The sequence below is a fragment of the Chelonia mydas genome, chromosome 1 (assembly GCF_015237465.2).
Source record: "Chelonia mydas isolate rCheMyd1 chromosome 1, rCheMyd1.pri.v2, whole genome shotgun sequence".
In the NCBI taxonomy this organism is placed as follows: Eukaryota; Metazoa; Chordata; order Testudines; family Cheloniidae; genus Chelonia; species Chelonia mydas.
Genome location: NC_057849.1, coordinates 154,398,162 through 154,413,644, shown reverse-complemented (window position 1 = coordinate 154,413,644; position 15,483 = coordinate 154,398,162). Strand labels below are relative to the sequence as shown.

The 15,483-nt window shown below is 45.8% G+C and overlaps 1 long non-coding RNA gene across 2 annotated transcripts; it reads left to right on the top strand.

The window, feature by feature from the left end:
• Positions 1 to 3,679: 3,679 nt before the first annotated feature.
• LOC119566720 lies at positions 3,680 to 13,190 on the top strand. Of its 2 annotated transcripts, none has more exons than XR_005225986.2 (4): positions 3,680 to 3,976; positions 4,107 to 4,196; positions 4,719 to 6,988; positions 10,479 to 13,190. It is a non-coding gene; the product is annotated as an uncharacterized LOC119566720 (long non-coding RNA). The 2 variants fall into 2 exon arrangements; XR_006287927.1 differs by lacking the exon at positions 10,479 to 13,190 and having other exon boundaries at positions 4,719 to 6,726; positions 6,832 to 7,261.
• Positions 13,191 to 15,483: the final 2,293 nt, after the last annotated feature.

Below are 15,483 nucleotides of genomic sequence, written 5' to 3'. Positions count from 1 at the left end.
GTATGTGTCAGAACTGCAGGGAAAGAAAACAGTGTGGGAGGGGATTGGAGGGGATGGGAAGAAGTGAAACAAAGCAGAAGAAAAGAAACTTCATGCTAGAAAGGTTAAGAAATATTTGCTGTCTCCATTATACCCTACATCTTAGCCTCTCTGCACACTACAAATATATTCACAAACCGAACAGTCACACACCAGACCCAAATGCTATTCTCAGGGCTGGATGTTTACTAGAGCTACTCGTTCAGACTTAAGAGCAATGGAGTAAGTAAACAGCTTGATTGGCAACCATGAAGCTAGGTCTGTACAAACAGCTGCACAACAGACCCATAATTTCAAAACCCATTGCATAAAACTGAGCCACAAATGGGAATTTTAAAAAATTATTTTCTTCTCCATTTCGCCTTTGTGTCCCACACCTCTCCCCTGCCCTTCCTGCCCAACAAGAGCACCGACACCTTCTCCCCACTCCACAGAGTAGCCAGGACTTCAAACTGCAGATGTTGGTGCCACTCCACTCATTATCCAGCAGAGTGTATTACAAAACTGGAATAACCTCGCAATTATGCTCAGCCTTTGCTAAACCAGTGAGTGAGAGTTGCACAGATTAGCAGTTCAGTACCCAATGAGCTCTACTGAGTGAGTTCCAGAAGTCATACAGCCTTATTTGTCTTTATAAGAGTGATGCCTATAGATAATCCGCTCCTCTTCTGTGTGCTAAAATGTCCACAGGGAGAATAAATAAGGTGAACTCACGGGGAACTCAGATTGCATTCTGTACTGGATACGCACAGAAAATGCCACACCAGAACAGACCTACATAGTCTCGTATCCATCCTCTAACAATAGCCAGTTCCAGGAAAATCAGAAGAAGGCACAAAACCCATCATGATGTGATATCAGAGGTGCGTAATACACATGCTTTTGGGACGCATTATGCTACCTAGACTGCCATTCTATAACAGATTACAGGTGTAACAGTCCAGGTGATTTACCACAGTCAAAAAGCATGTGACACATGCCTTTCCCTTCACTGACAGGCACGTGGCAAAATGCCTCAATGCGCCGCACCCAAGTACTTTTCCTGTTTCACTGTATAATCTAGTGTTTTGATCCATTCTAATTATTCAGTGTTGAAAACCTAGGGCACTAAATTGCTTTTGTGGCAACATCTGTGCAAGCCTCTTACAGCCCTAAGTACACAATACTGTGAAGCCTTTAATATTATGCTGCAACAGGCAGCTTCCTCATTACATACAGTCAGCCCATATTTTGATGTGACATTTTTGGTAAAAACTGTCAGGAATAATTCACTGTGGAACACTCTTTCCAATGTATTTGTTGTGTGTGTGGTCTTTTAGCACATACATAAATGTATTCCCTGTTAGGAAGATAATCAGGTAAGAGACAAGCTCTTCTTACATCCTTCAAAACCAGTACAAGGCTCCTGGAATTAATAATTAGCACTTAAACCTAGCCCCAGATACAGTAGGCTTAATACTGAGCAGGTGTTTCTTGTTAGTGAAAGGACTAGCACTGAGGGAATAATGGATTGTTTGGTTTGGGAAACTGAGAAATCAGAAGAAAAAAGAATCTGTTCAGTTCAAACTGAAATTGAGGTTTGGTTTGTTTTTTCTCACCAAAAGAAGTTTTGAGTCAAAGAAAACATTTTGCTTGATTCAAAATTATGTGGTTTTTGTTTCATTTCAGGTTGCTTTTTGGAGGTTTTTCCACTTCCCCCCCCCCCCTAATTAACACATTTCAAATAAAGCTGTTTTAAAATTAAAAGTAAAAATGTTTCATTTTGAAATTGTCAAAATAAATTTTTTTGCTTCAGATTGTTGACATTTTTATTTTTAAATATCAAAACAAATTTCCATTTTCTCCAGTTTTTTTCAGCTGAAACTATTTGCTGAATTTGACCAAAATTTGCAAATAGTTTCAGTGTCCTGAAAAATGCATTTCTTAGTGAATTTACTATTCACTAAAAAACTTTTACTCCACCCTAGAAAGTACCTCATCTGGTAGCAGTTTGTCAACCCCTATGATGCAGAGGTCTCCACCAAAATTTTCAGCCCAAGGAAAGCACTTCCCCATTCCCCATGACATGTCTGTAACGAATGCTTATAACGAATGTTTGGTTACAAATTGATTTTGTCTTTGAGCCTGTGTCACTGGAATTTATTTATTTTCTCTGCCATTGTGTTAGAAGTTATCATCAAGATTGGCTATCTAGTCTATCTGTCTGGGTATTTACACTGCACTCATCACAGCTATCAGAGAATCTACTATTTAGATCTGGATGGGAACTTTCCCAAAATTCAGGCTGAAGTTGAGACCTGATGTTCTAGTTTGGCCCCATCTCTAAATTATAAAATAAAATAAATAATAAATTAACAACATGGGATTTGTGTATCAGTAGCACCCACAGCCACACATATTGTCCATACCATTGGCAGGGTCAGAGCTGGCTCCATGGCAGGGTAAGGTTCTGCAGGGTTGGGACTAGCTCCTGGTTCTGAGAGCCAGCCAATGTCTCCATGCCGCTGTCTACCCAGCAGCCACGGGAGAGCTGCATGCATTACCATATAGAGACAAACACCATGGAGAGTGCCACCTCAGAAGGCTGGACTGACCGCTTACCTCATGGCCCCTGATTAGTCCAGGGACCCTATTTAAGCCCAGGAGGAGTTTCAGAAGCGCCTGTGCAATGAGGAGGACCCCTCACCATCCAGAGCGACAGATGCATCTTGGCTCACTCTTGGGCCCCCAACCCCAGCTTCCACCCTGGAACTCTAACTCCAGGCCCAACCCTTGGCTTCAGTATTTAGACTCTGGCTTTGCCCCGTGACTTTGGTATTGGGACTCTGAGTCCACCTTTTGACACCTGGTTTTTGTACTTGGGCTCTGACTCCAGCTTTAGCACTTGAACTCTGTCTCTGGCTTTGCCCTTTGAATTCTGACTCTGTTGCTGGGGTCCTGAACTCAGGCTGCCACTCTCAGGCTCCAGCCCAGTTTCTGACATCCAGCCTAGGCCCCTGGACTCTGGCACCGGCCCTGACCACCAGGCCTGACCACCCAAGCCCTGGCTGTGACAGGGCAGCAGTGAGGAGGAGCAGTGCTGGCAGCCCCACTGCCCATTCAGGTTTGACACAATGGCCTCTCCATCATGGGGGAGGAGGGGTCTGGGGCCAAAACTGAGTGAGTGGCATTGCGACCTGGTGCACGGTGGGGTGGGGTGGGGTGTTTGCAGCATTGTTCAGGTTTGGTCCCATGACCCCCCTGTCATGACCTGAGCATAGGGTTACCACCTGGCCAGTATTTGACTGCCCTTTCCAGTTTTTGTATGGATTTGCCAGTTGCCAGAAAAATAATTTAATCTCAATTTTTTTGGGTGTGGGTCTAAAGATTTGCATTATTGTCACAATACACTGGGATATCTAATGTTAAAAGTTTCTGTGTCTGGGTAAGGATGCTGCAGTGTTCCCACTTCTGCAATTTAAACGATAACAGATCAAAACTGTTGAAAATACAGCAGCTGTCTGCCCAGCACCACACAGTCACACTGTGTGTGTTTCTGAGAGAGGATCTGAGTCACTATAAGTGACTGTTGAAGGGAAGGGTGTTGCCAAGTTGTCTTGTGGTTGGAGTTGCGGCAGGCTTGCCTTGTAGAGGGGGTTGTCGGGTTTTTTAGTAACCTGGTAGTAACCCTGCCTGAGCACTATGTGCCAGTTCACAAGGCCACTCACTCAATTTTGTTCGACCCCCACATCATGACAGAGAGGCCATACCTGAATGGACAGCGGGTTGGCCAGCACTGCTGCTCCTCACCACTGCCACAGGGCTGGCTCCTGCAGCAGGCTGGCTCCTGCTCCTGTCCGGCCTCACCCCACTTCCAGCAGCCCATGTCCCCTCTGCTTTGCCTGCAGGACTCACGCAGCAACAGCCTCAAGACCTGCAAGAAGTATGGGGAGCTAGGGTGAGTGATTGCATGGGTCAGCTGAAGGGCGACAGGGAGCCCAAGGTGGGAGGGGCGGACATGAGGAAGTTTTGCCTAGGGCCTCATCATGGGTTTTGGTGGGTGACTCCATTTTGTTTCCTTGCTCCAGGCGGGAGTTTTGTCGGTGAAGAAGCTTTAGGCTGGAATCCCTGCTTACCACATGAAAAATTTCTGGGGGCACCCCCCGTTGTACATTTTAGTAAGTAATGTAGTTGGTACACATGTTCATTAGCTAATTCCCACAGCCCTTGTGTAGCTGTGGGGTTTTTTGGAGGGTGGGGGAAGAGGGAGGAGAACAATTTTCATCCCTGGGTCTGGCATCTGTATCTTGAAGAACTTTCATGCTGTTACTGACATTTGGTTAAGTAAAGCTTTTCTCTTATTGCCTCACTCATCTGTCCCTTATTTCTGATATAAATACTAGTAGTGCCTTTTCTGTGTTGTTTGACCTTTGATTCCACATAATGAACTTTGCAAAGAGCCAGACCTGGCTGGTTAGCCAGGGTCATGATCTGGGTTACTGCACTTTTGGGGAAAGTTTTGCCCCCAAAACCAGACAATTGCAGGAAAACACAGAATGTTTGTGTTTTGACACGTTTCTCAGTCACCCAGTACGTTTTGTATGGGCTGTCATTAGATGTGCTGTTCCGTGTGCTGTACACAGGGCTGCTCTGCAGCCTTTCCAGTGGCCCTTTTTAATAAGTCTTAATTCAATTTTCAGCTTTGCTCTTTGATGCCGACTCCTAAGCTGCTCCATATTTGAGTCTGCTGATGGCAGCAGCCTGCTAACTAGCAAACTGGTCTGAGAGGACAGGATCAGCTGCAGTACCTACAGTTTCCTGGATCTGCCCTCTGATCATGCAGTGCGTGCATCTCCTGGTTTGATGGAGACTAGAACATTAACTCATCTCTCAAGAGAGGTTTCCACCACTGAAATCAAGGGAGGCAAGTTACACGTGTATTACGAATGTATGTATTTGTGCATACGATTTTCAAATTTTGTGTCTGTCACATGAGACCTGATCATCTGTCTTGCCTAGAGTGGATGACTAACAAGCTTGATTCCTCTACAAGATTAAAAAACCCTATCTCATGCTGAAACATCCTGCCACCTGCCCTAATCAGCGCAGGACTTTTGAATAATAAATAAGAACAGAACATTCCTCAGAATTCCTGCTGAACTATTTCTATTCAGGTCCTAGATATTGCAGATCCAGAAGATTAGTGTTGAACATACCTTCCAGATGCTCGACATCTAGCACACAGTGGGCTTGATCCAAACCACATTGAAGTCAATGGGAAACTTTCAATTGACTTCAGTGGAGAGTGGATCAAGTCCATTAGGAGCAGTCCCAGTACTCAGATGGGCCAGTCCTAACAGAAAGAGGCCATACGGACTAAGGAAGTTTAAATCCAGATGCTTATTATCTATTCACTGCACCTGAACATCATTTGTACACAAGAACAAAACAAATGCAAGAAGCCCCTGGGAACTCAAACCAATGTTGATGGACACTAGTTCTATGACCAGTGGGCATCAGACCACACCAGCCCTCACTGCTGATGAGCTCCAGATCAAGACTGGATCACCGAGAATTCTGCAAACCTTGTGTTGGCCCACGTTGTCTCTCACTGCCCCCCTGCCCAAGGTTATTCAACACACCACAAGGCAGGTGTGGACCGGAGCATTCATATTGTCATTCCAACTCAGTGTGGAAGTGGCACCCCAGGAAATAACAAATCCTTCAAACTACTCCATTTTACACATGAAACCAGAGCCAGCACTAAAGCCAATGTGGGCTTTCTACTCATTTATAGAGGCAGAAGACGGCAGTTTCACAAAGGAGCTGTTTGAGATGCTATCAGCAATAGCGGTGATATCCCTAAGATTCCTCTTTCCAGCCATGTTGACAAGGCCTCGGATGTAAAACGCCCAAACACATTTCCTCTTTCTCCATGTTAGGACTCTTTCGTGTTATCTCTGGTCCATCCCACACAGCCAGCCACATCTTCAGCCTGCTCTTCACACTAAATGTCATCACAGAGAATATAACACGGTATGGCCCTATCTTAGACAACCTCCTCATTCTGTCAGCAGTCTGAGCTTTTCCCCCATTCAGGCAACAGGAAGGCTCATGGACCTCAATATGCTTCAGGAAAGCAAAAGCCTCCCAACAGGCTGAGGAGTTGCATCGCTAATAAGTCATTTTGTCCACATGCACTAGTTACTACCACTGACACCCTAGATCTCAGATAGCCCCCTCCTCGCTGTTGCCCACACAAATCCCAGTGGTCCTTCCTTGAAGAGAGAAGGAAACTTGAGTGCCAATGACAAAAAACTTGGGTTGAAGCATACAGATTAAAACAGGAAGAATTTCTACAGGCCTCTGGTGAGGCTGTAGGATACTTCAATCATGGCAGAATCCAGCGCCACTTGATACGAGAAGATTTAAGCCTTCTTCACTGGAAGAGGCCACCCATATACAGGAAAGGGGCTCCAGATAATCTCTTCAAGGCTGGAGGCAGAAAAGGGCATGATACATCCTGCTCCCACCTACCATTTCCCTCCCTAACCAGGCCCAGCTACTCTCTGACCCAGGCCACCTACAGCTGCTATACAGAACCCAGTCCTGCAGACCATGGAGTCACAAGAAGGGATGACATTCCAGTGAAGATGACTCTCCACTTCTGCATGGATCCTGGAGCATGTTCTGGCTCTTGATCCTATGGTACTTACTCAGGCAATTGAGAGTCAATGGCAGCTTTGCCAAATTAAGGTGTGAAGTAGGGCCAAACCTCTCATAACCTTTTTGTTTTTGTTTGGTTTTTTAAAGACCCTGTTTTGTGTTTGCAAGGGTACCTGACCGTAACATTTACAACAAGGGGGCAAGAGAAATGAAATGTGAAAAGAGAAATCTCTGCCAAACTTCTGCAGATTGTAGAGTAATATCACTGCTGACAGGGAGGGAAAAAATCTATCAAGAAGCCATGGTAAGTTCTTTTTCATGCCAGCCACTTTCCCCAGACAACTTATTTCATATTGGCTTATTCAAAATTATGCAAATTACTCACTTGTTTGTTCACTTAGATATATGGCATTTATTCTCTTTATTCGCAGTTCTCCAGAGATTCCAACCTTGCCACTAGCCTATTCCATTCTTTGTGTCTGACGAATGATGTCTCATCAGGGGACAGTTTAAACTTAAAAAGAAAAGGAGTACTTGTGGCACCTTAGAGACTAACCAATTTATTTGAGCATAAGCTTTCGTGAGCTACACTTTCCACAGTATGCATCCGATGAAGTGAGCTGTAGCTCACGAAAGCTTATGCTCAAATAAATTGGTTAGTCTCTAAGGTGCCACAAGTACTCCTTTTCTTTTTGTGAATACAGACTAACACGGCTGTTACTCTGAAACCAGTTTAAACTTACAGAGCCAGAATTTGAACTACAATGCTATTTCCCCACCCTTCTACCCATGTGTTCAAAGACTGGTCTGTGCAATTGTTCTTCCTCCCCACCTCCACCTTCCCAAATAAGATGGGAAGGCGGGGACTGGATGGCACAGGAGAGTGGCCACTGGCTATACAGTCTTTCACCTATATGCTATTAACTTAACTTCACTTCAGCTAAGATTGAGTGAAATTCATTACAATCTGATAGCTATTTATCAGCCTATAAAAAACAAGTTAATGTTCTCAATAGAGTTTCTTAGGATACCAATGTGTGCACACGACAAAACCACCTGAAATAGCATTAATTTACATCCTCTTTGGAAGTCTCAGAGGACTAAGGGGTGTCTACCCTAAGAAAAAAGGGTGTTTCTACAACTTAATAGCTAATATAATATGCTATAGTATACAGATATAACTGTACTGGAAAAGTGTAAATAGGGCAAGTTGTAGTTTTCACCTGGATTTAGCGGGTTGCCTACAGTTCATCTGAACTAGCTAAATTGAGGTAGAACTAGTACATCCTTTGCCCATCTTATCACACATCTTTCTTCTAGCATAGGCCTACCCTAAATGGTCATGGAGAGTCGGTTACACTCTCCTCCCTAGGGGCCATCTCTCTTGCCCAGGGAGGAGTACAAATGGAAGAATAATGTAGGAAAACTTGCACTGTCACTTGACTTGTTCTGTGGATAAACAGAGGATTCCAAAGATGGGGTTCCAAAAAGAATTAGATAAGTTCATGGAGGATAGGTCCAGCAATGGCTATTAGCCAGGATGGGCAGGGAGGGTGTCCCTAGCTTGTTTGCCAGAAGCTGGGAATGGGCGACTGGAAATAGATCATTAGATCATTACCTGTTCTGTTCATTCCCTCTGGGGCACTTGGCACTGGCCACTGTCGGTAGACAGGATACTGGGCTAGATGGACCTTTGGTCTGACCCAGTATGGCCATTTTTATGATGGCACCTTTCATCCTCATTAAATGTGCTTCAATAAATCTTTTTCTTTTCTTTTTTTTGGGAGGGGGGGAGAGGGGAAGGAGTATGCCAGCACTCAGAAACAAACCAGTGTGTTCAATGGAAGGAAACAGATAACAGATTTCATTTATTTTCAGACATCAGAAGAATTATTATAAAATTTAGAACACTATGAAAAATATCTTGAAGGAATCCTGCTAGCCAATGTTATAAAGGCAACCATGGCACTAACATACAGTGTTATTATTTATTATTATGTTTACTGTGTGGTCAGTGTGTTTGGCATTGGTACAAACAAGAAAAGACAGATCTGGGCCCAGGAAGCTTACAGTTGGACACCTAAGTCTGTACAGAGCCCCAGTCTCTGCTTGGATGCAGGGGGTCTGCCTGAATGGATCCAGGTGCAGAATCAGGGCCTATACTATATAATTAAGGCCTGGGTTTTACAAAAGCTATTATTTGGTTTTTAACCAATTTTCACCCAAATTTTGGAACATTCAAGTACAAAAAAGAAGCCCCGAACTCCCCAGACCTGGCTCCTTGCTCTTGAAGGAGCGATGGCAGCTCGGGAACCTGGGTGGCCCAGGAAACTGAGCTGCCACTTCTCCTTCCGGAGCAGGTCCAGAAGCGGAAGAAGTGGAGGAGGCAGCATGAAGAGATGGCACCCTTGTCTCCTCCACCTCTTCCAGGTCTGCTCCAGAGGGAGTGATGGCGGCTCCGTAACCTGGGCTGGCCAAATTACAGAGCCACGATCTCTCCTTCCGGAGAAGCGAGCTGTGTCTGGACTCCCCTGGCATTAAACCGCTTTTACTTTCCGTCCTCTTTTTTTTCCTCTATTTGTTGCTTTTCTCCCTGTCCTCCCCTCCTTGAATATTAGCCCTGATACTTACCCAGAAAAACAAAATTAATTTTGGGCACTGATTTTCACCCTTAATTTTTGTAACGATCAGCGATAAATTCCAGGGAAACTTTAAACAAACCAAAAAAAAAAAGAGGGCCTCACATATAATACAATTCTGATACAAAGCACACTGGGTGCCAGCATCTTTCAATATTACCTACTTCCGCTATCCGCTTAGGGTCTGAGCCCCCTCCGATAAAATTCTGTGACAAAACTCCCATTGACTTCAACGGTGTAGGATTGAGCCCCCAGTTATTAATGCTCAATAATTTCTTCTTATACACACAAAGATTCAACACTAGAAACTTCAACAGATCCAGTGCAAATAATGTATTGTAATAAATGCTAATACCCTACTTAAATTTCCAGTGTCCCTGTTTGAATTCAGGAAATTAGCATACAGCTGCTTACTGCCACAAAAAAGGGTTGCTTCTGAACATGAAACATGAACATCCCTCTGTAATATGGAAATGACCGCAACATCTCCATAAGAGTGTTTTCAGTGAGAAATTCAAGGTGTGAAAATCTGTAAGGAGAATATTTTTATCCAAATGTCTGGGGAAACCTGAAATTGTAATTTTTGTATGTTTAAACACACACACACACACACACACACGTTTGTACTGAACATTTTCCTGGAGCATCTCGCACCTGAAAGGCAATATTTTTGCATCTACTTTGCAGTTCCAGCTACCCAACTTTTTAGAGTGCTGAAAACAGCAGTTTTGTGTGTCCAGCCCCTAATACCGTGATCCACTGTCAGATTTTTTTTAAAGAGAGTCACTATTGCTAATCAACAATCTCACTGTTTAGGTCTCCTGCCCAAATCCCATTATGTCACCATTGCCTAGCTTTACTGAAACTTTGAATTCTTTTGAAGCATGCATTTATTGGTTTGAGCTATAGAAAGAATCACAGAAGGAAAATAGTTGGATTTTCTTAAAAATCGCCCAACTACACAGGCTTTTGGGTAGGAACTCTCACATCTCCCGTATTATGAATTCTCCTCTCTCAAGGCGGTGTGGCCTCACCATAGACATAATATATCCCTGGTGTAATCACATTGGCTTTTAAAGGAGTTACATCAAGAATTAATTTGAACTAATAAACACTGTGCTAGATTGCTGACCACGTTTTTTTCTTAAACTACAGCAGACATTCACCAGAAGACCATCCATTGCCAGATGTTCCAGCGTGGGTGTAATAAAGAACTTTAACATTAGCATGAGTATAGAAGAGTGACTAGAAAAAATTAACACAGTCAAGAAAGTCTTCTCTGGAATATACTTGCAACTATTACAGAATAAGATCAGAACCAAAGGCTCTCTACAAGCTTCTGCAAAAAGTTTGCTTAGAAACAAGGGAAACAACAAACTAAAGAGCTCTGGTGGGCTACACTCACTCTGGGAGCGCCCCCTTGGGTCCCTGTGTGATGTCACTGGTATCTTCTGCTCGAGCACTTCCTGCAGGCCACTTCCCTTTGGTTCCAGGTCTTCTGTGGCTCAGTCCTCCAGCCAAGTTGTGTGAAGTTCAAAGCCCTTCTGAAGTAACTACAAGCCCCTAGTCCCTCTTGGGCTCCACCAAAGTTCATTGGCCTCTTCTCCTGGTGCCTGCAGAGCTCTTCTCACCTTAATACCTCTCCAGCAGGCTTCCCCTACTGCCGCCCTTCTCCAGGGATTCTGACAGCTCTCCTTAGGTATCTTCCTGCTGCAAAACTTCTCTTATAACTACTAGCTCTTCTGCCACTGCTGGGCTTCTCTTCTATTCCCTTATCCGCATAGGTCCTATCTCAGAGCTCCCGCACAGGATTGTACTCTGCTTTCTATGGGCACATCTACACTGCAATTAAAAACCTGCTGCTGGCCCATGCCAGTTGACTCCGGCTCATGGGGCTCGGCCTAAGGGTCTGTTTAATTGTAGGGTGACATTCAGGCTCATGCTGCAGCCTAGGTCTAGAACCCTGCAAGGTGGGAGTCCCAGAGTTTGAGCTGCAACCTGAGTATCTACACCTCAGTTAAACAGCCCTTTAGCCCGAGCCCAAGTCTGCCAGCAATGGGTGTCTACTTTCAGTATAGACACACTCTATGAGACTCTCAGCCTGCCTTCCTCAGGCTCTTCCCAGAGGAGAAGTCCGCTCATTCCTCCCTCTAGTGAGTTCCTAGCTCTGTGTAAGTAGTTCTGTCCCTGCTTTACCACCACAGCAGGGGTCAGTTTCTAATACACCCAGCTGGGATCACTAATTAGTCCATCTGTAGGCAGCTCCATGGGCAGCACCTTCTGCCTGAAGCCCCGCCTCTTCCACCCCCCCCCAGATCCCAGAGCCCCCCAACCGCGGCCACCAGCCCCCGCCCCAGGCTAGCCCACCCACAACCTCAGAATGCAGGGAGGGAGGGCAGCACTGGTGCTGCCCCAGCCCCTGGAGCTGGGCAGAAGAGCGGAAGCAGGGGCCTGGGGGTGGCACCACGCCTGGTTGTTTGGGGAGGCACAGCCTCCCCCAGCCTATGCTACCTACCGCCCATGGGCAGCTCCTCAGTGAGACTTGAGGGATAGCTGCTAAGTCATGGGCAAGGTTGAGCCCAGCTTGCATCAAAGGGCCAGCCAGCCCATGACAGGAGCCTTGTGCTGAATTCTGTTTTATGCAGCATTCATGGCCCCTTGACCTGTTCATGACTTGTACTATATAGTCCTGACTAAATCTTGGGTGTTCTGGGGGGCTCCAGGAGAGCAAGTGCTGCTCTGGAGGAGGAGCTCTGGGGCCCCCGCTGGCGCTGGGGGGGGACTCCAGGACACCTGCTGGTACTGGGAGGGGGTCTCTGGGGCACCCACTGGTGCTGGGGGAGGAGCTCCAGGGCACCTATTGGTGCTCAGTGGGGAGGGGCGTGCAGCCCGGCACCGCTGCAGCCACTGCTGGTGGGGAGCAGCCCAAGACCACCGCCGGCGCTGCTGGTGGTGGGAGGTGGCCCCGCCAGCCTGGGACTGCCACCGCTGCTGGGGTGGTGGTGGGGGTGGTGTGGCTGGCCCCAGGGTTGCCCGAGCTGCTCGGGCAGCCCTGGGGTCAGTAGCACCTGCCGGCTGCAGAAGTCATGGAGTTCCCAGAAAGTCACTGAATCTGTGACCTCCGTGACAGACTCACAGCCTTATTTATAGCATTACTTTATTAGTTCATTTGTTCATTCTCCTCACATTTAAAGGAGGGTACTCCCTTGAGTTTTGTATCAGGCTAGTGGTCATTTATGACCTATGTGCCTTTTTCACTGATAAGTGATAAATATATGTTTGTAAATCTCTCTTACCTAATGCTAGTGAATATTAATCTTCCTAGCCCTAAAATAAAGCCAAGAGATTGAAATTAGGGAGAAAGACCCTTTTTATCAAAATACATTGACCAGTTTAATAAAGATTACAGAGGGGTCGAAGCTACAAATGTTCAGATCAGGGTCCAAATTTCCCCCAAGTTTTGTGAGAGGGCAGGGTTTGGATTCAGGGGCTGATTCAGTTTCCTCAATGATGATAATAATAATTACAGTGGCTTGCTTCATCCATCCTGTTCCACACCTGGGTACAGACCTTCCTTCTCTCCCCTGGCCCTCCAACTTCCCATGCAGGAGAGGAAGACCAGCTGCCTCCAGGGCACTGTCTGCCTCTTCCCATCACCAAGGGCTCTCTGTGAGCTTGGTGTCCACACAGGTGGAAAAAGCTGAGATTGGGTGGGCTAGGGCAGTGGCTCTCAACCTTTCCAGACTACTGTACCCCTTTCAGGAGTCTGATTCGACTTGCGTACCCCCAAGTTTCTCCTCACTTAAAAACTACTCGCTTACCAAATCAGACACAAAAATAAAGAAGTGTCACAGCCCACTAGTACTGACAAATTGCTTACTTTCTCATTTTTAACCATATAATTATAAAATAATTCAATTGGAATATAAATATCCTACTTACATTTGAGTGTATAGTATATAGAGCAATATAAACAAGTCATTGTCTGTATGAAATTTTAGTGTGTACTGACGTCACTAGTGCTTTTTATGTAGCTTGTTGTAAAACTAGGCCAATATCTAGCTGAGTTGAGGTACCCCCTGGAAGACCTCTGTGTACCCCCGGGAAACACGTACCCCTGGTTGAGAACCACTGGGCTAGTGGTAGGAATAGGCAGGCCAAGAGCAGGGACGTGGTGACACAAATTTTCTCTCCTCCAGCCTTGTGAAGAGAAACTAATGCAATGTGAAGCTGTATTGTCTTTTCCATGGAGTCCCACACAGGGGATTCTGGGGCAGCTCCAGCCAGTCCCAGTAGCATGGCTCCACTGAAGCTGCACTGCCACAGAACCACGGGGGTTCCCAGGGGAGATGGGAAGCAAAGTGACTGCGTAGGTAAGGCCTCTGTGAGGGTGGAGACCTGATTTATGACCAGTAAAAGCAATTGATCTTGTATTGAAGCACCAGATTCACCAGGCCATATCCTGATGTCCTAACCCAGCTTCTTTTACTCCATCCTTACTCAGACAATATGGATCAGATTCTCCTCTTACTCATATCAATGTAATGCCTTTGTTTCATGGCTCACACTAAATCTCCTTTGCCCATTCTGGCTGCAAACAGGACTTTTAGATGCCCTAAACAGCCTGCTCGGAATCACTCTGGCAGGACATAGTTGGCATAGCTTAAAGTCACTTTTACCACCTTCTCATATCTGCCATGTTTCAGATCCAGAGCAACTAAGGTTTGAGTCCATTGACTTTAGAGAAGTGACTCCTGATTGACAATGGTGTAAGTGAGAGGAGAATCAGGGCCTAATCTCACTAAATTAATTACTCATACTTAATCCTCCCTCAGTGGGGGGGGGATGGATTAGATGACCTCTTGAGGACCTTTCCAGCCCTACATTTCTGTGACTCTAGAAATTTAACATGAACATAGTGTGACAGGGTCAGGACAGGTGGCTATAGGAGAGTAATAGAAGGCAGATATATTAGCCCCAGGCTAAGTAGGTCCCTTTTCCCTGGGTAAGGTAACAGGGAAGGTTCCAGAACAATCAGGAACCTTCTGGAGACAATTAAGACAGACAGACTGATTAGAACACCTGCAGCCAATCAAGAAGCTGCTAGAATCAATTAAGGAGGGTTAATCAGGGCACCTGGGTTTTAAAAAGGAGCTCACTTCAGTTTGTGGTGTTCGTGTGAGGAGCTGGGAGCAAGAGGCACTAGGAGCTGAGAGTGAGAACACAGACTGTTGGAGGACGGAGGTGTACAAGCATTATCAGACACCAGGAGGAAGGTCCTATGGTGAAGATAAAGAAGGTGTTGGGAGGAGGCCATGGGGAAGTAGCCCAGGGAGTTGTCGCTGTCGCACAGCTGTTCCAGGAGGCACTCTAGACAGCTGCATTCCACAGGGCCCTGGGCTGGAACCCGGAGTAGAGGGCGGGCCCGGGTTCCCCCCAAATCCTCCCAACTCCTGCTCAGACACAGGAGTCGACGATCTGGACTGTGGGTTCAGAAAAACGGCCAAGCTGAGGGCTGCCGTGAAGCTTCAAGGTGAGCAAATCCGCCAATAAGCGCAAGACCCACCAAGGTAGAGCAGGAACTTTGTCACAATAGGTATGATCTAATCAAAAACTTGGCAATTATCTATGGCTTTTGCATTCCATAAGCCACTACTGCAGATGGTGTGTGGACTTCATGCTCTCTCTCTCCCCATGAAGAAGGGAAATGATGTGTTTTGGACATGTTCTAGAACAAATTAACAGAAATTTACAACCATGTACATTCTCATTACACACAAATAACTCTTATAACACACAGAACTGAAATCTAGCCAGAAAGAAGGCGGAATGCACATCTAAAGTCTACCAGATGAAAAAACGCAATATTTGCCCCCTATTTCCAGTTCTTCCACTCAGTTCTGCCCTTTTGCCCAGAAGCAGAGAGAGACGATGTCTGAAACAAGTATACTAAGCAGAGACTTAAGGGTGCACCCAGAGCCAATTTATAGCAACACGTGAAGGATACATTACACCTAATTCAAAATGCCTCTTCTGCCTGCCCTGAGGAACCTCTTCTACTATCCATTAACAGGTCAAATATCATGCTCATTCAGAATCAACATCCTACAGGCTCCCCGTGCAACTGCTCTTTTACACCCGAGCCTCAAGTGGATCAGTG